Consider the following 24,405-nt stretch of genomic DNA (forward strand, 5'->3'; position numbering starts at 1 on the left):
CATTAGAAAGCATTTTAACAAGTGAGAAGTACCTTCAAAATTATAACAAGTTATGTATTGGATTTCCCCCTTTTCGAGGGAGAAGGACTCTCTACTAGATAATCTGAGCCAGAGTGCTGTTTAGTTTCACATACCCATTTTTAAGAGAATTGTTACAAATTGAAAGGGAAGTGAGTGGTTGCCATAGACACTGTGACCCGTTTTCAAATAATGATTGTGACTTGAGTCATTTCTGAGGAGCAAGTAAACAGATCCTTCCATTTTGACCACTGGGTCATATTGCTCACGTCCGTCTGCTTATGCCCGTTAGAAGACTCCACCACACGTTATTTTGGAGACGGTCACCCTGAGTCAGACCGAGTCATCCTGGTTGAGAAGTTTAGTTTTCCTCTCATTTGTTTTTTCACTTGAACTTCTCTATCTACCCCACTTTTTTCTTTTCCCCATTTGCCATTTAAGCACATGAATAACATTTCTTTTTTTATTATTTTTAGATGTTGATGGACCTTTATTTTATTCATATATTTATATGTGGTGCTGAGAATTGAACCCAGTGCCTCAACACATGCAGGGCAAGTCCCAGCCCCAGCCCCAGCCCATGAATAACATTCTTAAAGAACAACAAGGAAACTTCCATATTATGGAGGAACTCCACTAAGAATATGGTGTCACATAATTTATTGTCCAAACTGAGTGTAATGGTTTGGATGTGAAGTGTCCCCAGAGAGCTCCTGTGTTGGTGCAGGTATGTTCAGTGGTGAAGTGACTGGACCGTGAGAGCTGCATCCGAGTTCCATGGACTGGGTGGTAACTGAGCTGGAGGAGGTGGGTCACGGGCAGTGCCCTGGAAGGGTGCACCTTCCCTGCACACACCTCGCCCCACTTCCTGACCCTGCTGTGAGCTGAGCAACTTTATTCTGTTAGGCCCTGCCCACGATGATGTGTCGCCTCTCCTTGGGCTCAAAGAAGAGAAATTTGCCATCTCTGGACTGGCAATTCTAAAACCACAAGCCTCAAATAAACTTTGCTTCCTCTAAGTTGTTCTTGTCAGGTATTCTGGTCACAGCAATACAAAGCTGACTAAAACATTGAGATGTTAGAGAATGAAAGGAGATCTTTGTACTAATACTAGGACAACAAGAGTAAACTAATTACACTAAACAAAGGAATTTTTAAAAATATGTAAAGGTGATCAAAAAGCAAATGAGGCCATCATACATCCACCATATGGGCGAAAATTTAAAAACACAATGTCAGTGTTAAAATCTTGGAGCAGTTGGAACTCCTGCTGTTGTAAGTACATTTTACAACCACTTATGAAAAAATAATTTCACATTAACTAGTAAAGATGAACATGCAGGAATTATTACCCTGTAATTCAGTAAGTTTACAGGATATGTACTACAGTACTCCAACATTTATTTGTAAAAACCTAAAACTCTAAATAATAGAACATTAAAATGGACACATTTAAATAATAGCTACATTCATCAATGTCAATAAGCCTTTCAAACATTTATTGATAGAAGTATGTCAAAATACACAGCCATTTATCTGAGTACCAAGGCTGAAACTAAGCAAGATGCACAGTTGGGTGGTGAGATGCATGGGTGTTTGTGTTGATCAGCTTTCCATTACTATAACAAATACCTGAGATAATCAACTTAGAAAAGGTGTGTTTTGGCCTATAGATTTGGAATCAGGGATGGTTGGGCCCCATTGCTTTTGGGCCTGTGGAGAGTCAGCACATCATGATGGGAGCAGGTGGCAGAGCAGAGCTGCTCCTGTCATGGCTGCGAGTGAAAAGGCCAGGGTCCCACAGTCCCCTTTGAGGCACACCCCCAATGACCTAAAGGCCTCCCATAGGCCCCACCTCTTAAAATTTCCACCACCTCCCACACTGAGGATCAAGGCTTTACCATTGGGCCTTTTGGGAACACTTAAAGTCCAAACTACAGCAGTATGGTTAATTACAAAGTTAGGATGGTGGTTGGCTCCTTGGGGAGGGAAGACCACAGTAAGGAGGGCCTTCTATGGTCTTGAAGTTATTTCTTAACCCAAGTATTAGATCCAGATTTATTTATCCCTGAGAGTCGAAAAACACTGTAAATAAGGAGTATGGTGGCCTTTAGAGCTGCCACCCGCTGGGCTCTTTCTGCCTCTGGGGTTGAGCGAGGCCTTCTAACCAGTTCTGGCCAAAGACTTATGAGCATGATGATGTGTCATTTCCTGGCCAAGCACTGGTCGCCATTGGTGGCCCACCAGAGCCCCCTTTTCCTCTGGCCTGGTGACTGGCGTTGCCCCAGATGGCTGCTGCTCCACCAGCCTGGAGTGAGGACAGCATGGATGGGTTCTCTGCCAACCTGCAGAATGAGCAAGAAATAAGCCTTTGTTGTTTTGAGCCACTTCAGACTGTTCTGATGGCATAACCCACCTTTCCTGATGACCTAGAGGGTGACAGAGTGGTGGGTTCTCTTTTTTTTTTTTATTAAATAGACCCCCACATTTATGTGATTAATTGATTTTCAACACAGGTGTCATAACATCAGAAGTTACTGAACAACTGGATAGTCATATGGGAAGAAATGAATTCTGTCCTCTATTTCATACTACTTTATAGGCAAAATTATTAGATAGATGAGTCTTAAACACAAGTAAACCATAAGGCGCCAAAGCATCCAGAAGAAAAATTGATTTCAACCTTGTAAGCAGAAAGCTAGATGAACCCACCTGAACTTCTGTCCTACAGGAGAGTGAGAGAATAAATTTGTGGTGTTTCTAGCTGCTAAATTTGTGATAATTCATGGCAGCAATAGAAAATCCATACATGAACCTATGATTGTCTCTGTTAGTAGGGATTGAATGGGAAGGGACACAAGGTGTTTTCTGGAGTGAGGAAAATGCATCTTGATATGAGTGTGAGTTGTATGGATGCCCCCTCCTGTTGAGAGTTATCAAATAGGGTGCAGTGGTGCACACCTGTGAACCCAACCATCTGGAGGCTGAAGCAGGAAGATTCTGAGTTTGAGGCCAGCCGCAGCAACTCAGCAAGAGCCTGTCTTAAACCAAAAATTATGTATATTAGTTTTTGTAAATGCTACCTATCAAAAACCTTATAAATTAATGCTGAATTATCTTTTTCTTTTGACTACTTCATAATTTATTCATTCAACTTCTGATGGGTCTTGGAGTGTTTCCAATTTTTAAAAATTTTTTAAATTTGTTCTAATTAGTTATAAATGACAGTAGAATGCACTTGTTCCCTCATATATAAATGGAGTATAATTTCTCATTCTTCTGGTTGAACATGATGTAGAATCCCACTGGTCATATAGTTATATATGTTCTTAGAGTAATAATGTCTCATTCGTTCTACTATCCTTCCTACCCCCATACCCGCTCTCCTCCCTTCACTCCCTTCTACCTAATCTAAAGTAACTCTATTCTTCCCTAGCCTCCCCTTCTATTGTGAATTAGCATCCACATATCAGAGAAAACAATTGGTTTTTGGTTTTTTGGGATTGGCTTATTTTGCTTAGTATGATATTCTCCAGCTCCATCCATTTACTAGCAAATGCCATAATTTCATTCCTCTTTAAGGCTAAGTAATATTCCATCATATATATATATATATATGTGTATATATATATATATATATATATATATATATATATATGAGATCATTTTCTTTATCCATTCATCCGTTGAAGAACACCTAGGTTGGCTCCATAGTTTATTTTGAGTGGAGCTGCTATAAACATTGATGTGACTGTATCACTGTACTATGCTCATTTTAAGTCCTTTGGGCATAAACCAAGGAGTGGCATAGCTGGGTCAAATGGTGGTTCCATTCCAAGTTTTCTGAGGATCTCCATATTGCTTTCCATAATGGTTGCATGAATTTGCAGTCCCACCAGCATTGTGTGAATGTACGTATTTCCCCACATCCTCACCAACATTTATTGTTGCTTATATTCTTGAAAATTGCTATTCTGACTGAAGTGAGATGAAATCTTAGGGTAGTTTGATTTGCATTTCTCTAATTGCTAAAGATGTTGAACATTTTGTCATATATTTGTTGGTCATTTGTATTTCTTCTTCTGTAAAGTAGCTGGTCAGTTCCTTAGCCCATTTATTGACTGGGTCATTTGTTCTTTTGGTGGTTTTTTGAGTTTTTATATATCCTGGAGATTAATGATCTATCTGAGGTGCATGTGGTAAAGATTTTCTCCTGTTCTGTAGGCTGTTCCTTCACATTATTGATTGTTTCTTTGGCTAAGAAGAAGCTTTTTAGTTTGAACCCATTCCATTTATTGATTCTTGATTTTACTTCTTGCACTTTTAGGAGTCTTGTTAAGGAAGGCAGATCCTAAGCCAATGTGGTGAAGATTTGGACCTACCTTTTCTTTTATTAGGCACAGGGTCTCTGGTCTAGTGCCTGAGTCTTTTTTTTTTTTTTTTAATTAGTGTCTTTTGGATGTACATGATGGTGAGACTTACTGTCTTATATTCATGTGTGTACATAGGAATATTAGGTAAGATTCATTTCACTCTTTCTCTATCCCATTCCTCCTCCCTTTCCTTTATTCCCCTTTGTCTACTCATCTGATCTTTCTTCTATTGTTTTTTATAATTCCTCTCCTTTTTTTGGATAGTGCCTGAGTCTTTGATCCACTTTGAGTTGAGTTTTGTTCAGAGAGAGAGGGGTTTAATTTCATTTTGTTACACGTGGATTTCCAATTTTCCCAGCATCGTTTATTAAACAGGTTATCTTTTATCCAGTGAATGTTTTTTGGCACCTTTGTCTAGTATGAGATAACTGTATTTATGTGGGTTTGTCTCTGTGTCTTCTATTCTGTATGATTGGTCTACATGTCTGTTTTGGTGCCAATACTATGTTGTTTTTGTTACTATGGGTCTGCAGTATAGTTTAAACCCCAGTTTTGTGATGCTTCCTGCTTCAGTATTCTTGCTAAGGATTGCTTCGGCTATTCTGGGTCTCTTATTTTTCAATGAACTTCATGATTGCTTTTTATAGTTCTATGAAGAATGTTGTTCCGATTTTTATTTAATTGCATTAAATCTGTATAATGTTTTTGGTAGTATGGCCATTTTGACAATATTAATTCTGCCTATCTAGGAGCATGGGAGATCTTTCCTTCTTCTAAGGTCTTCTTCAATTACTTTCTTTAGTGTTCTGTAGTTTTCATTGTAGAGGTCTTTCACCTCTTTTGCTAGATTGATTCCCAACTTTTTTTTTTTTTTTTGAGGTTATTGTGAATGGGGTAGTTTTCCCAATTTCTCTTTCAATAGATTCCTCACTGATATGTAGGAATGCATTTGATTTATGGGTAATTATTTTATAACATACTACTTTGCTGAATTCATTTATGAGTTCCAAAATTTTCTGGTGGAATTTTTTTGGCTCTTCTAAATATAGAATCATGTCATCAGCAAATAGTGATAGTTTGAATTCTTTTCATATTCTTTTAATTTCTTTCTCCTGTCTAATTGCTCTGGCCAGAGTTTCAAGGATGATGTTGAATAGAAGTGGAGAAAGAGCGCATTCTTGTCTTGTTCCAATTTTTAGGAGGAATGCTTTCAATTTTTCTCCATTTAGAATTATGTTGGCCTTGGGTTTAGCATATATAACTTATGATATTGAGGTATGTTCCTACTATTCCTAGTTTTTCTAGTGTTTTGAACATGATGGGTGCTATATTTTGTCAAATGCTTTTTCTTTTTCTTCATCTATTGAGATGATCATATGATTCTTTTTAAGTCTATTGGTGTGATGAATTATATTTATTGATTTCTGTATATTGAACTAAACTTGCATCTGTGGGATGAACCCTACTTTATCATAGTGTACTCTCTTTTTAATATGTTTTAGTATGTATTTTTTCAGAATTTTATTTAGAATTTTTGTGTCTGTGTTCATCAGGAATATTGGTCTGAAGTTTTCTTTCTTTGATGTGTCTTTTTCTGATTTTGGTATCAGGGTAATACTAACTTCATAGAATGTGTTTGGAAGGATTCCCTCCTTTTCTATTTCATGGAATACTTTGAGAAGTATTGGTGTTAATTCTTCTTTGAAGGTCTTGTAGAACTTGGCTGAGAATTTGTCTTGTCTTGGGCTTTTCTCGACTGGTAGGCTTTTGATGATGTTTTCTATTTCATTACTTGTAATTGATCTGTTTAAATCATGCATGTCCTCCTGATGCAATTTGGGTAGGTCATATGTCTCTAGAAATTTGTCAATATCTTCAAGAATTTCTATTTTATTGGAATACAAATTTTCAAAATAGTTTCTGATTATCTTCTGTATTTCAGTCATGTTCATTGCAATATTTCCTTTTTTATTTATTTTTGCAATTTGTTTTCTCTTTCTCTTCATTAGTGTGGCTAGGGGTTTATCAATTTTATTTATTTTTTCAAAAGAACCAATTTTTTGTTTTCTCAAATTTTTGAATTGCTACTTTTGTTTCAGTTTCATTGGCCTCAGCTCTGATTTTAATTATTTCCTGTTTTCTACTTTTTTTAGGTGCTGATTTGTTCTTTTTTTGAGATGTAATGTTAGGTCATTTATTTGTTGACTTTTCTTTTTCTTTTTTTTTTTTTTTTTTTACTTTTTATTCTTTTAATTAATGAGCTCAATACAATGAACTTTCCACCTAGCACTGCCTTCATGGTGTCCCAGAGATTTTTATATGTTGTATCACTATTCTCATTTCCCTCTAAGTATTTTTTTATTTCATTCTTGATTTATTCTGTTATCAATTTATCATTCAATAGTATATTATTTAGTCTCCTGGTGTTAGGATAACTTGCTGATTTCTAATTTCATTCCATTATGATCTGATAGGATGAAGAGTATTATCTCTTTTTTTGTGTTCGCTAAGAGTTGCTTTATGGCATAAGATATTGTCTATTTTAGAGAAGGATCTGTGTGCTGCTGAGAAGAAAGTATATTCACTCATTGATGTATGAAATACTCTGTATGTCTATTAAGTCTACATTATTGATTGTATTATTTAGTTTTAGAATTTGTTTTTTTGTTGTTGTTGTTGGGGACGGCCCCCCCAACATCACGTTCTCCAAGAAGATGAATTAAAAAATATTTATTCTCAAATGGTAAAACAACTTAAATCCTGGGGACTTATTATTGCCCCAGAAAAGGTACAACTTGGAAATACTCAAGAATTTTTAGGAACTTTATTAAATAAAACTGTAGTCAAACCTCTAAAAACTACTATTAGGGTAGATCATTTAAAAACTTTAAATGATTTTCAAAAATTGTTAGGAGATATAAATTGGATTCGACCTTATTTATGTATGTCCACTGGAGATTTGCTTCCTTTATTTAATATTCTTCAAGGAGATCCTCATCCTACATCTCCCAGAGTACTTACTCCTGAAGCACGTAAAATATTAAAATTAGTACAACAAAAGCTCGATTTAGCACAAGTAGATAGAATTGATTCTACAAAACCTTTACAATTTGTTGTTATTCCTGATACAAGATTACCTACTGGTGTGTTTTGGCAGGAAGGACCGCTATTTTGGGTTCATTTAGCTTGTTCACCTACTAAGACTTTGTTGCCATATCCTGAAGCTGTAGCTCAATTAATCTTAAAAGCATTAAAATCTTCTATTACTGTTTTTGGATTTCATCCGGTAACTATTATAACTCCTTATGATAAAAACCAATTTCAATGGCTTTATAATTCATCAACTTTATGGACTATTATTAAATGTTCTACCCAAGCTAAATTTGATAATCATTTTCCTAAACATCCTTATCTTCAGTTTTGCCTTAATAATCCTGTCATTTTTCCAAAAATTACTAGGTGCCAACCGATTCCTATGGCCCTAGTTGTCTTTACTGATGGCTCTAAAATAGGAACTGGAGCAATTCGATATCAGGATAAAGTTCAAACTTTTATTTTCTTCAGCTCAACATACTGAAATTCTAGTTGTTCTTGAGGTTTTTAAAATGTTCTCTAATATTCCAATCAATGTTTATTCAGACAGTCTTTATGTAGTTCAAGCCCTTTCTAATTTAGAATGTACAGGGCTTATTGCTCTTGCATCTATGATTTCTGCTCCTCTACAAACATTACAACAACTACTTTGGGACCGTAGAGAACCTTTTTTTATCGCGCACCTTAGGGCTCACACTAATCTTCCTGCACCATTGACTGAAGGAAATAATTTTACAGATATTGCTACTAGAGATACTCATATTTTTTCTGCAGTAGAAACTGCTCAAAAATTTCATCAACAATTTCATGTTAATTCTACTATTTTAAAGCTTAAATTTAATATTACTAAAGATGCTGCCTGTGCTATTGTAAAATCTTGTGGCCAATGTGCAGTCCTCCATCATCCTCCCTCAATAGGTGTTAACCCAAAAGGACTTTTACCTAATCATTTATGGCAAATGGATGTTACTCATATTTCAGAATTTGGCAATTTAAAATATGTTCACGTCTGGTTGATACTTATTCAGGAGTTATATTTGCATCATTACACAATGGAGAAAAAACTAAAGATGTTATTACTCATTGTCTTCAAGCATTTTCAACTTGGGGTCTACCAAAACAAATCAAAACTGACAATGGTCCGGCTTATGTCTCTACCTCCTTTCATCAATTTCTTCAAAAATTTGATATTATCCTTACTACAGGAATACCTTATAATCCCCAAGGTCAAGGTATTGTTGAGCGTGCCCATCTCATGCTCAAAAATACTCTTTATAAACAAAAAGGGGGAATAGGAGACACCTTCAGGTCCCCAAAGGACAAACTTTCTGTATCTCTATTATTAACTTTTTAACTTTAGATAAAGAAGGTCGTTCCGCTGCTGAATGACACGCTCACCCAAATATTGACAACAAGGCCTCTGTAAAATGGAGAAATGTCCTAGATGGACAGTGGTATGGCCTGGATCCAGTTCTTTACTGGAGCCGAGGCTCTGTTTGTATTTTTCCACAGAATAAGCCAACGCCTATATGGGTGCCTAAAAGGCTAGTGCCGGGGATAAGGACTATACCAAATACAGAAGATGTACAAACAGAAGAGGATAAAACTTCAGAGACATGTAAGTCTCCTATTTTGCCTCCTTCAAATGATTAATGGTCAACAATTTTGGGGATTATTAAAGACATTTCCCTATCCTCTCCCTTTAACTAACACCTCATCGGTGTATCCAGCCATATTTTCTACCCATGATTCAGCAGGATTGCCTTATGTTCCTTATGATAAAACACAAGCAAATGTAAATTGGACATTTGTTTTTGAATTATAAGGAACTTTATGTTTTCAAATTTCTGGCTACTTACATAATCCTTACATTTATTTGGCTAATTATACTGATGGACATTTAATCAGCAAAGATACTAGAACCCCAGAACAAATGCCCTCCTTTTCAGGAGGTCAAGGTATGAGTGACGGATGGGGAGAAGGAACTCTATTACAAGGTTTGGCCCCAAGATTAGATTATAATGACACCTGTTATCAAATAAACTTTCCTTTTAGATGTGAGGATAAGCCACCTCAATGGCCACCTATTTGGCAAGCCTGTGTGGACTGGTATTATTCTAAGTGTCTTGCTCAAAAGTCATTTTCTTATAGAGGAACAGGAACAGCACAAAATAAAACCTGGTATGGGACTAATTTTTCTACTATAAACTATAACACCCTCACTGGTCCCTCTAATCCTTTTACCTTGTGGACAGTATGTGGCTCATGGGCCTGTCTTAATATTGCTCCTATGACGTTTCTCTTAGGAGGGCAAGTGACATACTCTAACTATTCATACAATTATACTTACTATTCTAATGGAAATACTACATGGGAGGATAATATAAAGGTAAATTGGAACAATCTAGATGGAAAAAATTGTACTTTCCCACCTTCTCCTGTATGTGTATCCCCACCTTTAATGTTTCTCCTTACCTCCAATGTTACTAATACTACTACATTAAATTGTTCAGAATCTTCTTGTGTTTTAGCCCAATGTTGGAATGCATCCATTTATACTTTGGCAGTGATCCTGCGAGTGCCAAGATATACCTGTTCCAGTGGATGTCAGTTCTTTCTCCAGTACTGCTGTAATGAGACAAAAGAGAGATTTTGGCATAACGGCTGCAATTGTTACAGCGATAGTTGCATCTGCTGCTGCTGCTGCCCTTGCTACTTCTATTCCTACAGCTCAGGCTTTAAATACACTCTCTTCAACTACGTGTGAGGCGTTGCTTACTCAAGATCAAATAAGCACTCACGTACAGGAATTTTATTACTTAATCAGAGAATAGATCTTGTTCAGGAACAGTTAGATATTGTAGAACAAATTATTTCCATGGGATGTTCTTATCATTCTATCGCCCTCTGTGTTACTACTGCTCCTTATAATAATCTATCTCTTGCTGCTAATATTTCTGAACAGCTCTCCTCTCTGTTAATAGACACTTGGACACATAAATTTGATAATTTATCTACACAGTTACAACATCAAATCACTACCATTAATCATACTAAAGTATATATCCCTACCCTAGCATCCACTGTTCACACCTTATCTAATCAATTTGTAGGATGGATCCGACAAAATTGGCTACAAACCGCTGTTTTGGGAGTTATTTTCCTAATAGCGAGTATATGGCTTTTCCAAAAAATTAGACAGACCTGCCAATTACAGAGACATCAAGCTTCTGTTATCAAACAAGCATTTGCGGCTCTATCGTTGGAAAGAACCCCTCAAATATGGCTAAACATGCTGGATCGGTAGCCAAAGATGGGTAAGCAAACAGAGACATATATCAACCTAAGACAGGTCCTCATCCCACGATGGGTGAGATACTGATGACGGGTAAGAATATGTTCTGCTGTTATGCAACCCAAGACAGGCACGATCCCACGGATCCAGAGTCACAGATAGGCTCATGGGGGCCCATACCAACCTAAGACAGGGTTCTGACGCCTGGAGGTCAGAATTCCGATGACGGGTAAGGATGGTGCTCGCCACATGAGCTATCATGATGACCTGATCCTAAGCCCATTAATAAAACAGAAAGGGGGAGATGTTGGGGGCGGCCCCCCCAACATCACGTTCTCCAAGATGGCGCCTGGCACGGTGCCAAGATGAGTCCGTGGCGCTGGCTCAATAACAGGAAGCATGACTGATTGGCGGGTACTTCCCTACCGGGTCTGTGCTGCGCTCGTGATCAATACATGCACCTATGTCTTTTACCTACTGCACATACACCTTCCTCGTGGACATTCACGTGCTCTTATTTCTGATTGGCTATCTCTCATTTAATCTGCCTTTATGTATAAATATGAGCACGAAAAACAATAAAGAGAGATCTCCTTTTACACCAAAAGAAACGTCTTGTGAATCTTTTCACCGTGGGCAGTGGGAGTCAACATTTTTTGTTTGGAGTATCAATCCAGCAGTGAGAAAGGTGTGTTAAAGTCACCCAGTATTATTGTGTTGTGGGCTGTTTGATTCTTGAAGTTAAGAAGGGTTTGTTTGATGTGCATAGATGCTCCTTTGTTTGGGGCATAAATATTTATGATTGTTATGTCTTGTTGATGTATAATTCCCTTAAGCAGTATGAAATGCCCTTCTTTATCCCCTCTGATTAACTATGGCTTGAAGTCCATTTTATCTGATAGGAGGATGGAAACCCCAGCTTATTTACACAATCCATGTGACTGATAAGATTTTCCCCATCCTTTCACCTTCAGTCTGTGTATGTCTTTACCCATGAGGTAAATCTCTTGGAGACAGAATTTTGTTGGGTTCTTTTTTAAATTCCAGTCTGCCAGTCTGTGTCTTTTGATTGATGAGTTTAGGCCATTAATGTTCAAGGTTATTATTGAGATATGATATGTATTCCCAGTCATTTTGGTTTATTTCTGGTTTTTTAATTTGACTTAGTTTCTCCTTTGAGTGACTATTCCTTTAGTGTAGTTCCTCCCTTTGCTGGTTTTCACTTCATCCTTATAGAATGTTTTGTTGAGAATATTCTGTAGTGTAGGCTTTCTAGTTGTGAATTCTTTTTAACTTTCGTTTATCATGGAAGGTTTTTATTTCATCTTCAAATCTGAAACTTAATTTTGCTTGATATGAAATTCTTGGTTGGCATCCATTTTCTTTCAGAGCTCTAGGGTCAGGGTTGAGAAATCAGTTGAGATTCAAACTGATTTCCCCCTATATGTAATTTGATATTTTTCTCTCACAGCCTTTAAGATTTTATTCTTATTCTGTGTGTTAGTCGTTCTCATTATAACGTGTCTTGGTGTGGGTCCGCTGTAATTTTGTACATTTGGGGTTCTGTAAGCTTCTTATACTTAATTTTCCATTCTTTAGGTTTGGAAAGTTTTCTGATATTGTATCTTTGAAAAGATTGTACATTCCTTTGGTTTGTATCTCTGCTCCTTCATCTATCATATAACTCCTAAATTTTGTCTTTTCATGTTATCCCATAATTCTTGGAAGTTCTGTTCATGAATTCTTACCATCTTCTCTGCATGGTCAACTTTATTTTCAAGATTATATATTTGTCTTCATTACCTGAGGTTCTGTCTGCCAAGTGGTCTACTCTGTTGGTGATGCTTTGTATTGAATTTATAATGTGGTTTATTGATTCCTTCATTCCAAGGATTTCTACTTGGTTTTTTTTTTAGAATCTCTTTATTAAAGTGGTCTTTCACTTCCTATATTTTCTCTTTGATTTCACTCCTTATACTATGCTCTTCTTCACAGACCAGTTTATGCACATTCTAAACTCCTTCTCTGACATTTCTTCTGTGTTGTCACTGGATTCTGTTATTGGAGCATCTTGGTTTGTTTGGGGCACTTTATTCCCTTGTTTTTTTCATGTTGTTGTGTTTTTTCATCTAGTAGTATGGATCTGAGGCAGTACAGATTCTACCTTATAGTGTCCCTGAAGGTGTATAGTAACTCACATTTAATGGGGGTGACCAATATCAACAGTATCCAATGTAAACAAAATACATTCCCAAACCCACTAGATCCATACTATTAAACCCACTATTAAGACTTCCACTGGTATCTCACAATAAACAGAGGTGATGAGTTCAATTACTATCTATGGTATATACAATAAATTTGCTAAAAGGGTTTACAATTTCAAATATTGGACAAAGAGAAAACAGAAGTGGTATAGGACAATGTTCATGAGGGAGGAGGAGAGAAACCAGAAGTAAAAATCTATCAGAAGAGTGAAAGAGGAATTGATAGAGATTGGCCATTAGTGGGAGAAAAGATAGAGAACCCAGAAAAACAGGTGAGAGGAAAAATATATACAAAGAAAAAAATAAAAATAGAAGAATAAACAACAAAACTGCAAAATACCATTCATATATCATAGTCTTCAGTAAACTGATACATGAAAAATACCTGATTTCAAATGTGGTAGAGATGCTAAAGAAGAAAAAAAATTATTCAGAAAAATAGAACAAAATACTCAATTGAAAATTGAACAACTAAAAGAGAGAGAGAGAGAGAGAGAGAGAGAGAGAGAGAGAGAGAGAGAATGAATTGAACAACTGTTTGTGTCATGTTCAAAGGTTTCTCAGTCCTGTCTCTGACTTTTCACCAGATGGCCAGCCCAGACCCACCCATGCAGATCCAGTCACTATCCCATGGATCTGGGTTTCAGCAGGTTTCAGATACCCCAGGTCTGGCCACATTGCAGTCCCAAGATCTCAGTGCTGATCCAGTTTTCAGAGAGACCACCAGGAATGTGCTCATGCAGAGGAGCGACCTGGAGAAGAAGTTGCGAGATGGTGGCCATCAGCACTCCCAACAGGAAGACCCCAGGCACAGCTAACCCTGCAGGCACCCTGACACTGGGCCTCTGGTCCTAGCCAGTGTCCCCAGACAGAGGCAGCTGTGCCCAGAGATGGCAGTGGTGGCACTGTGCCCCCAAGACACTTGCTGGTGTCCCAAGATGGAGGCAGCCACATGCAGACAAACCTGCAGGCACTCTGGCAGTGGACCTCTGGGTGGTGGTGGCAGCAGCAGCAGCTGCAGGTCAGCAGCAGTGGGTGGCCAGTCAGTGGCAGCAGTGCCAGTGCGGCCAAGCCCAGAAAAGAGAACTCCAGCTGAGGCAGCAACTGGGTTCTTGTCTTAATAACATTTCAGATGAGACCTGTTTACTGAAAAAGATTAATTATGGAGAGAGTGGAAGAAAGAACATTTCTTTTTTTGCACATTTTTGACGGGTGCATTAGAGTTGTGCATATTGATGGGATTTGTTGCTACATGTTCATATATGCACACAATGTAACTACATAGTTTGACCAGTGTCACTCCCCAGGACTTCCCTGCACCCTTCCCACCGCTTCCCACTTGGTGCCCTTCCTCTACTCCCCTCCCTTTGATTTTTAGGAGATGCACCTTTCTTTTCCTTTTCCTCTCCAGCTTCCACATGTGAGAGAAAACAAACAACCCTTGACCTTCTGATTTTGGCTTATTTGGTTTAGCGTGATGGTCTCTAGTTCCACTCATAAGAAAGAACATTTCTGATCTAGCAAACTTCCAAAGGCCTCTGAAGTAGGACTGAAGTTTGAGGAACAAAAAGAATGCCAGAGGGTAAAGTAGTAAGAAGAGGAGAGATCAGTAAGAACCGTGAATACCCAGGTTGGCAGAATTCAGAGCCTGTAGAGACTGTAGACCACAGTCAAGAACTTGGTGTCCCCCTCGGCAGCCACTGATGGGCTTAGGTAGGAGGAGGAGATCATGCAGTTCTCGTTTTAAAGGGGTAATTCTTGCTGTTAAGTGAAAGATACAGGCTGCGGGCAAGCACAGAACCAGACAGCCCACTTAGCCATCATAGTGAGAGATGGATGTGGCATCCTGAACTTGGGTGGTGGTAGGCAAAGCAGAAGGGAAATTTTTGAAAATGTGTTTTTCAGATGCATCTGACAGAACGAAGGAAAACAGAGATTGAAGGAAGGAGAAGGTTCACAGTTGGCTTTCATGTTCTTGCTTGAGCAACTGTATTTAAGGGGCCATTTATTGAGAAGGGAACAAATGAGAACAAATTTGAAGAGAGGAAATGGAGTTTAGCTTTGGATATCTATTGACACCCTGGGTGTGTGCGTGCATGTGTGTGTGTATTTTTTTTATGGTGCTGGGGATTGAACCCAGGGTCTTATGCATTTGAGGCAAGCACTCTACCAACTGAGCTATATCCCCAGCCCACAGGTGTATGTTTAAAGAAAACACTAAATAGAAAATGCCACCTCTCAGGAATGCCTATAGCCAAAGATGTCTATGTTTGGAAGTTATGAATATTTAAGTGATATTTTAAGTCAAGAAATTAGATAAGTTAGAGAGAGGATATAAATAGCAAAAAGATATGGTAATGAGAGAAAAACCCAGCCAAATACATGGACACTGGAGCCAAGAGAAGCAAGTGTGTTTTGATGCTCCTGACAGGTTGGGTGGGACATAGTGGTGACAGTGCTAGCAATTGGGGACCATCAGTGGCTTCCACTGAGAAGCTGTGGTGGAGTTGTGCAGTGGAAAGCCAGATAGAGGGAGTCGAGGAGGGAAGGAACCACATGAGGAAAGAGAACGGAGAGAATGTTTGTTAAGTGTCACTCTGAAGGGGAGCAACGTGGGCTGAGGGATTGTGGTGAAAGGTGGTTGTTTCTTCTAAGATGAGAGCTGGTTCTGGTGGACACTCGGCAGTGAGGAGCAGGTGGACGACACAGGAGATTAGCAAGTTATTCCAGGGGAAGATATGGGCCTGGTCCTAAGACAAGAGATTCCTCATCCACGGATGGCAAACGCAGGTCCATGTGGCTTTTCCTGGTTGGAGCGCTCCTTGGCATGCAGCCATTGTCACTGACTTGGGGACAAAATAAATGGAATAGAATTTGATGGAATTGACCCAAGGCTTGGATCTGCATGTTGAAAGGATTCCCATGAAACATCAAATTAATGGAATCCAGCCGTCAAGCCTCCTACGGGTCTGAGTGAATATTGAAACTTAAGGATAAAAATGAATCCTCTCAGCACGTTGGTAGAAAACTGAAGTTCTCAACGGGAAAAGGTCGGCTGCCCTTCTGGTCTACCAGGATGAAAGAACTCGTTTCAGATTAGTTCCATAAGAATTAATCTGTACAACTATAAAAGATGTACAATACCCATTTAAAATATGTTCCCAGGTGGGATTAGAGGGCCGGATGCTGAGATGGGAACGCGGTGAGGTGGAGCCACGGTCACCTGGCTTTTCCCTTCCTGGCACTTGCTGTTGGTAGTACTGCAGGGAGCAAAGTCCTGTAGAGAGCAGCTGAGAGAAGATATTATAAATCTCTCTCAGTTCAATGTAAGAAATTGCCTATGTGGAAAATTCAGAAAAATTAATAGGTAAATTGTGAACAAAAAATTGTGAAAAAGGATATAGGATCAGTGTTAGAAAGCCAATCATATTTTCACAATGGGATTTTTAAAAACCAGGGTGTCTTCATATCCTATCATGATATATGATGTTAGAAAATGTAAGAATATTGCCTAATAAGTTTTGAGGGGAAATTTTTATGACTTGGTGATTTTTCCATGAGACAGTAGAAAGACATTCTTAGATGTGCCCTGTGGTGCCGGTTTGAATGGTGAAACTATGCAGGAAGGCTTCTTGATGGTGGCTATTTTCCATTAAAAATGACTTGATACTCTACTTCAGCCACCTGCAAGATAAAGAACTCATTGTTAGCCCGGGTGTGGTGGTGCACTGCTGTAAACCCAGTGACTCTGGAGGCTGAAACAGGAGGATTTCCAGTTAGAGGCCAATCTGAGCAATTTACTGAGACTGTCTCAAATGAAAGAGGGCTGGACCAGGCAACGAAGTCAGTCAAATTATGTTGTGGGCATGTACAAATATATCACAGGATTCCACTATTTTGCATAATGCATGAATTTAAAATTTTTTTGTAAATTGGTAAAAAGTTAGAAGAAATTAAAAAGGGCTAGAGTGGTTCAGTGGTAGAAAGCTTCTGCGTTCAATTCCTACAGGTGCAAAAAGAGAAAAACATTTATGAATGATGAAGATATAGTTTGAAAAGACTGGCAGCAGTAAGCATTGGATTATTTGAAAACAAGTAATCTGTAAGATACTTTCAAATGTATAACATATACTTTCTAGGCATATGTACAAAGTATAACTTTTGGAGTAACAAATGAACCAAATAGGTCACAGAGTTGGAGTGTAGAAGATAACTTCCTTAAATATGACACTGTTCCAATGGTCACTAGAGAATTATGGACCTAAGTGTTTATTTAGCTTTTGACCAAAGTGTAATATTCATACATAACTAGGTCATATAGTGATTGCACAGTTCATCAAATTTTCACAAAGTGAACACACCCTTGAAACTATCACACAGATCATGAAATAACATGCTAGCAGCTGAAGAAGTTAAGTATATTTTTAAAAATTAAAAGTAATAGCTAGTGGAACAAAATTAAAAGACAGAAACCTATCCTGTCTCCCAACCAAAAAAAAAAAAAAAAAAAAAAGTGTATTAAAAAACCGCAGTCCTTTTAAATGAACAGAAGAGGGTGCTCTTGGGCTGTGAAATGCAGTAAGTCTTCTAAGATCCTTACCCTTGCCTGTTATTGCTGGTCTAGAAAAAAAATAGGACATTGCCAAATACATGGGACGTGGCAGACAACATCCAGAGTCACTATGAGAAGGGGAACAAAAGTAAAAACACATTTCAGCTGGAAAAGAATCCCATCAACTGATGATAAGTTCTGAAGCGGAGTGAAACTGATGCACAATCCCAGCCTGGCTTAAACTTTTGCAGATATGAAAACACACACCTAGAATCACAAATTTAAAAACCCAGAAGAAGAATAGATTCAAAAAACAGCAAACAAAAAACCAAGGAAAATATAAAATGAGAATCTTGCAGTAACATTGGAAGAACTTTGGAGCCCACTTTTTGCAAATGGCAACCTTAAATTCCACTCAAAATTTGTTTTTTTAAAACTACTTGAAGGCACTGGAGAATAACTGAAAAGAGGCAGGGAACAGACACCTGGCAGAAGAGAATGGTAGCACTGTGTAAGTTTTCCATTCTGATGGCTTCTAGCCTGAGGTCAGGCCACGATTGCTCCCCCTGCCCCAAAAGAAACTGACACTCTTTCAGCTTGAAGAACTGCAGGGCAGAGTGAGAGGCAACTACCGTGGATATAAAGATAGAGGTGGTTATGTGTTCTGTCCCCCAAAGAGTCAAATGTCCTAACCCCCAGCGCCTTGGAATGTGGCCGAGTTTGGGAATAAGGTCAGCAGACATACTAGTTAAGATAAAGTGGTATTGCAGCAGTGTGGCTCCTCATCCAAAATGGTGGGTGTCTAAGAGAAAGCTGGGCACAGGCACTCAGGGGAGAATGGCCGGCGAAGACTGGGAGGCAATGGGGGGACACTTTCAGAATCTTATACCAGCCAAAAGAAGTGTGGAAGAGCAAAGAAAACAGACTACACAGAGACTGTGGATCAATTAAAACACACAGTAAATATAACATGAAGGTATTTATGGAATCAAAGGCATTACTCATTTCCATACTAATAAGTAGAAACTGATCTACAGGAAAAAGACTTCAGGGCGTCTCTCAAAATCCCACTCTGCTGTACTCAGGAGAAGCACTTGGATCTGTGATTCAGCAGCACTAAAAACACAGAAGTAAAGGTGTAGTGACAACAAGCGATAAGAAAGCAGATTGCAAAGATGAGGCCAGAAAAAGCTGAATCTAAACAAAAAAGCCTGAGACGGCGAAATCCTCATACCAAGAACCACAATTCAGGGTGATATTATGTTAGCTACAAATATATATCACAGCAACTACCTTTATAAATCAAAGGTATGGATATAAAGGAAGAATACACAAAACTACACTAAAACTAGGAGACGCCACATTTAGCCCAACACAGGACGCAGGTGGAGTGGACAAAAAATGAAGATTGCAGAAAGTCTAACGAGCAAATGGTGCATTGAAGATATGTGTGTTCAGTAGGTATGAACCGTCCCCTCCGCTGCCTGGAAGGGAGCCCCAGGCCCAGGGCGTGCCAGGTAGCTCGGCCTTTCGGCCTCGAGCCTCCTGGGAGCTGCGTGCCACTGACAGGCACGGAATGTGTGCCCCTACATTCTGATGTTGAGGCCTGAGCCATGGTACCGGGAGCCGGGGCGTCTGGCAGATAATTAGGTTCAGATGTGGCCCTGAGAATGGGCGTTCCCCATGGGACGAGTGACCCCACAAGAAGAGACACCAGAGCTGAGCGGCCCCTGCTCTGTGGGAGCACGTTAGATTCCAGCAGGCGAAAGTCAGTCAACAATTTTGTAGCCACGTTTACAGATGGTGTAGTCTGGAGAACAGGGAGGAAAAAATGAAAAATGAACAGACCCTCGGAGGAGTTGGAGACACCCTTAATCACACCAATGTCACTCTAATGAGATGAGGGGGAGGCATGAGGAGCAATCACGACTGAAGCTTTCCAACCCACGCATCCAATGAGCCCAACACACTCCCGAGAGAGAGAGAGAGAGAGAGAGAGAGAGAGAGAGAGAGAGAGAGAGAGAGAGAGAGAGAGAGAGAGAGAGAGAGAGAGAGAGAGAGAGAGAGAGAGAGAGGGAAACACAGGAGATGGCGCGTCAGCAGCGAGAGGGAGGAATGGGAGCTTCCGCACACGATCCACCCATGCTCACAGGGACTTCACGGGAGCCAAGGAAGCCAGCTAATGCATCTGTGTGGAGCACGGAAATGAGAGGCATTTCAGAGGGCGGGAGGGAGAGTTTCACACGACATCACCCCTCCCCAACACGACATGGAGAGAGAGCCTTCACGAGGGAAGAAGAGTGAAATGAACACCCATCTCCACTGTAGACTCCAGGACCCGGGTCACCCAGTGAGCCCTGAAAGCACTTCAGCTTGACTAAGAAAAAAGGAGAGAAAACTTAAAATTATAAATGAAGGAGAAGACATTAAAACTGCTACATGATCCAGCAATCCCACTTCTAAATGTGTATGCAAAGGCCATCAGCATCTCAAAAGAGGTGTCTGCCCTTCCATGTTCCTCACAGTATTCCTCACAGTAATCAAAATGCAGATGCAACCAGAGTGTCCATTGACAGATGAACAGGTGAAGAAAATGTGGTCTGCTGTGGACTATTATTCAGTCATGAAAAAGAAAGAAATCCTGTCATTTGTAATGAGATGAACCTGATGGACATTATGCTGAGTGCAATAAGCCAAACACAGACAAACACCTGCATGATATCACTCATAGGAATCTAAAAAAGGTGAATTCTTAGAAGTGGAGAGTAGATGGTGGCTGCCAGGAGCCTGAGAGTGAAGGAAATGGAAAGGTGTTAGTCAAAGCACACAGAGTTTCACTTGCGCAGAATGAATAGATTCTGGGGATCTAATGAACACTCTACTGAATATTTGAAATTTGCTGAGACAGCAGATCTTAGTTTCACCACACTCACAGAAGGTCACTACATGAGATGGTGGATGTGTTAATTAACTTGGTTGTGGTAATCATGCTTTCCAACCACAACTGAATTAAATTAAAAATCAATAAAAAAATAAGTGAGAAGACTTCATGTTTGTGAGAAATATGGGTTATTAACCTCAGAGGATGCTGAGTGGAGGGTTTATAGGAACTTTATTATTTTGCAACTCTTTTGTAACTCCAAAACTATTACAAAATAAAAAGTATATTTTTAAAAAAGCCCCTGAAGACAAACCACAGATTGGGATAAAAAAGGAAAATGTACTCTAGATAAATGGGTATCTCTAGGCCTTACAAAGAACTTACATCCAGAATTTATTTAAAAAAAAAATCCACAACTCAACAATAAAAGAGAATCCAAATAAAAATGGATAAACTATTTAAGAAAGCATTTCATAAAAAATATAGGAATGGTCAGTAAACAATAAAAAGTCATTCAACATCATTATGAATCAGGGAAATGTAAATTAAAACCACAAGGTACCACATCACACATATTAGATCATGGAGTTTAAAATGGCACAACCTCTCTGGAAAGTCTCAGTAGTTCCTTTTGAAGTTAAATATCTACCTGCCATAGGACCCTGAAATTCCCGAGTGCCTCCCCAAGAGAAATGAATGTATCTTCACAAAATGACTCGTACGCAAATATTTATGTCATATTTATCCTTGGGAGCCAAAACCTGAAAATAATCCATATGTTGAACAGGTAAATGGAGAAATGGTAATATAGTACTCATGGATAAACAGGAATGGTTACCGATCCAAACTGCATGGGTGGATCTCGAAAATAATGTATTAGAGTTCTCCAGAGAACCAGAACCAAGAGGAGATTAGATTAGATTAGACCAAATTAGATTGAATAGATAGATATAAAGAGTCACAGACAAGAGAAGGAGAAAGACATATTTATTATGGGAATTGGCTCTTGTGATTATGGAGGCTGAGAAGTCTGGCAGTTTGGAGAGTTGGAACACCTGGGACCCTGGCCAGGGGGCAGAGGGTGCTGTAGGCATGTTTCAGGTGTTTCAAAGTCCAGGGGCAGGAGAAAATGGATGTCCCAGCTCAAGAAGAGAGACAGAATTCATTCTTCCTCTGTCTTTTTATCCCATCTGAACCCTCAACAGATGGGACGGTGCGCACACACCCTGGTGAAGGTGGATCTTCTTTACTCAGTCCACCTGTTCCTGTGGTAATCTCTTCCAGAAATACCCTCATGGACAGGCCTAGAAATCACGTTTTGTCGATACCTGCACTCCTTACCCCAGGCAGCTTGACACAATCCATGAATGATACTCATATGCCCAAAGAGAAAGTCAGACATGAAGGCGTACCTACTTTTGTGATCCCACTCATGTGAAGTTCACAAGCAGGAAAACTGATCTCTGCTGGTAAAAATCAGAAGATCATCTGCCTGGGGTGGGAGAGAATTTACTAGAAAGTGACATAAGGGGATTTTGGAGGATGATGAAAATCGTGTATCTTCATTTGGAGGTCAGTTTGTCAAAAGTCATTGAAATGTGTTCTTTACATCTCTGCAAGTTACTATCTATATATATAAACCATACCTCAGTAAAATTGAGTTAAAGAGGACATTCATGCAGCTAAGCCATAAATTCCAAAGTAAAATTTCTGATTACTAAATAAGACAATTTTTAAAATGTATGTTTCATTTCTGCCCTCCTTCTACTGTCTTTATTAGAGAAGGCATCTACAATTAGGGGCATATTCATTACAAAACCTGAAATGTGTGTAATTTCAGAGGCTCATTGTGACCAAAAGAGCACATTACAAATATAAGTTAGGCATGAGTGAAAATATTATTTAAAGTGATAAAGTAACCATAGAAAATTTTAAAACTGACAAATATCACCTAATGTTTTTATTAATTTACTGTTTGACACATGTCTGTAATATTTTTCCCTATAGATTTTGGTTGCAGGCTCTTTGATCACCTGTTTCTGTGACAATCATTTTTAATACACTTTCTATGAAAAGATAACTCATTCTTCCAGCATAGTTGTTAAAATTTTTTTTTTAATGATTGGCTGTTGGGATGCATATAAACTTTATCTACAGAAACTGTTGTTTATAGTTGTGCTACAGATTTATACTCTGGAAATAGTCTTTCATGTGATTGCCATAAAAATGTATGGTTTGCATTAAATACATTCCTGGTTTACCAGGAATGCTTTTATTTTGCCTAGGAATCTATGAGAATCAAATCCTGAGTTTGTAGTAAACGTCTAACAAGACATATGAGAATTCCCTGTGGACCAACTTCTGCTTCCACACGTTCCAGACCTTGTTCTTGTGCTGTGCACACAATCCTATTGCAACAGAACCCTGAGCCCACACCCTTATGTCCTGATGTGGGGTCTCCTGTACCATGCTGCCTCATAATAACTAACCCAATGATATGGCAGCAAATCACGTAAGTATATTCTGTCAACCCCCAACTAAATGAATCCCCAGTTTCACCTTACCCAGATCCAATACCTAACGTCACTATTATGGTTTAGATGTGAGGTGTTCCCCAAAAGTTCATGTTTGAGACAATGCAAGAATATTCAGGGGTGAAATGATTAGATTATGCCAGCCTCAACCTAATCAGTGCATTAATCCACTGAAGGAGTAACTGGGTGGTGTGTCTTTGGGGTTTATATTTTGTCCCTGGAGAGCAAAGTGCTCTCTCTCTCTCTCTCTCTCTGCTTTCTGACTACCATGTAGTAAGCTGCTTTCCTCTGCCCCAACTTTCCACCATGGTGTTCTGCCTCATCTCAGGCCCAGAGCAATGGAGTTGGCTGACCATGGACTGAGACCTCTGAAACTATGAGCCAAAATAAACTTTTCCTCCTCTGTGTTGTTATTGTCTGGTATTTTGGCACAGCAACAAAAAGCTGATGAAAACAGTCATCCAGTAACACTGCACCTGAGGAAGCATGTGGCCAAGGGTAAGCGGAGGAAATAGTACCCCTGACAGTGGTCTAAATAAATATTGCACCTTTACAAACTCTATAGAAACATGACATTTGAACACATTGCAGGACCTCATTCTGAGACCCTACATAAGTGTGGGGTTCTTAAGATTACTTTTCATTAAATGAGTTTTCTGTCTCTTATCCTTTGCTAATGTGGGTATCTCCTGAAATCATGCTCCTCTCATACTAATGCAGAAACCTCAGCTGTTTCCTTTCCCTCCAAGAAAACCAGGCCTCTGTGTTTGATGTTGGGGTTGTCCAGTTCTTACCAAAAATGCATGAACAGGTCTTCCAGCACATTCCAGATCCTAAATTTATCTTGCTATTCATCCATTCAGAGTATGCTAAAGGAAGCAAGCCCAAGTGTAGCACTTGCACTGACAAACCACAGCGCCCCCTGCTGGAAATGGAAGCCATTTTTGAGACAAAGTGGCTCATAAGGAAACTGTTGGTGAAGTTGAGGCTCAAAGGTTTTGCTCAGTATCTCCCATGATAGCGAGAGATAAAAAGGGAAACCAGCTGGACAGAAACTTCAAAGGTACATAGAGAGGTACCTGGGAATGGAATCTGGAAAGTCACTTATTCTTCCTGTGAAAGACCTGCATGGAAAGCTGCAGTCTTTTTTTTTTTTTTTTTCTGCGATGAGAATAATTTCTTAAGGTCACGAGAAGAGAATTTGCTGCTTCAGATCCTTTCTGGAGCAAAGATAGAATGGGTGTTGTATATAAGTTAATGAAAACATACATAAATAAAAATCTGGAACCCCCGCTTGGTCCTAACCAGTTCTGCTATATTTGGAAAGGCAGTGTGTTAGAATATGAGTGCACTAGACAAGTCCAACAGCCCTGGATTTTGGTTGCTGCTCTT

The 24,405-nt window shown here is 39.1% G+C and overlaps 2 long non-coding RNA genes across 2 annotated transcripts in view; one reads left to right on the forward strand and one right to left on the reverse strand.

The window, feature by feature from the left end:
- LOC306667527 overlaps positions 1-24,405 on the reverse strand; it is a 159,459-nt gene that overhangs the window by 129,948 nt on the left and 5,106 nt on the right. The window lies entirely within an intron of this gene.
- LOC306667533 overlaps positions 21,836-24,405 on the forward strand; it is a 58,310-nt gene continuing 55,740 nt past the window's right edge. Inside the window, exons 1-4 of the long non-coding RNA XR_013765591.1 lie at positions 21,836-21,948; positions 22,765-22,991; positions 23,342-23,511; positions 23,877-24,076. This is a non-coding gene — a long non-coding RNA (uncharacterized lncRNA). The remainder of the gene's footprint in view (positions 21,949-22,764; positions 22,992-23,341; positions 23,512-23,876; positions 24,077-24,405) is intronic.

The sequence above is a fragment of the Sciurus vulgaris genome (assembly GCF_902686455.1).
Source record: "Sciurus vulgaris genome assembly, chromosome: 8".
In the NCBI taxonomy this organism is placed as follows: domain Eukaryota; kingdom Metazoa; phylum Chordata; class Mammalia; order Rodentia; family Sciuridae; genus Sciurus; species Sciurus vulgaris.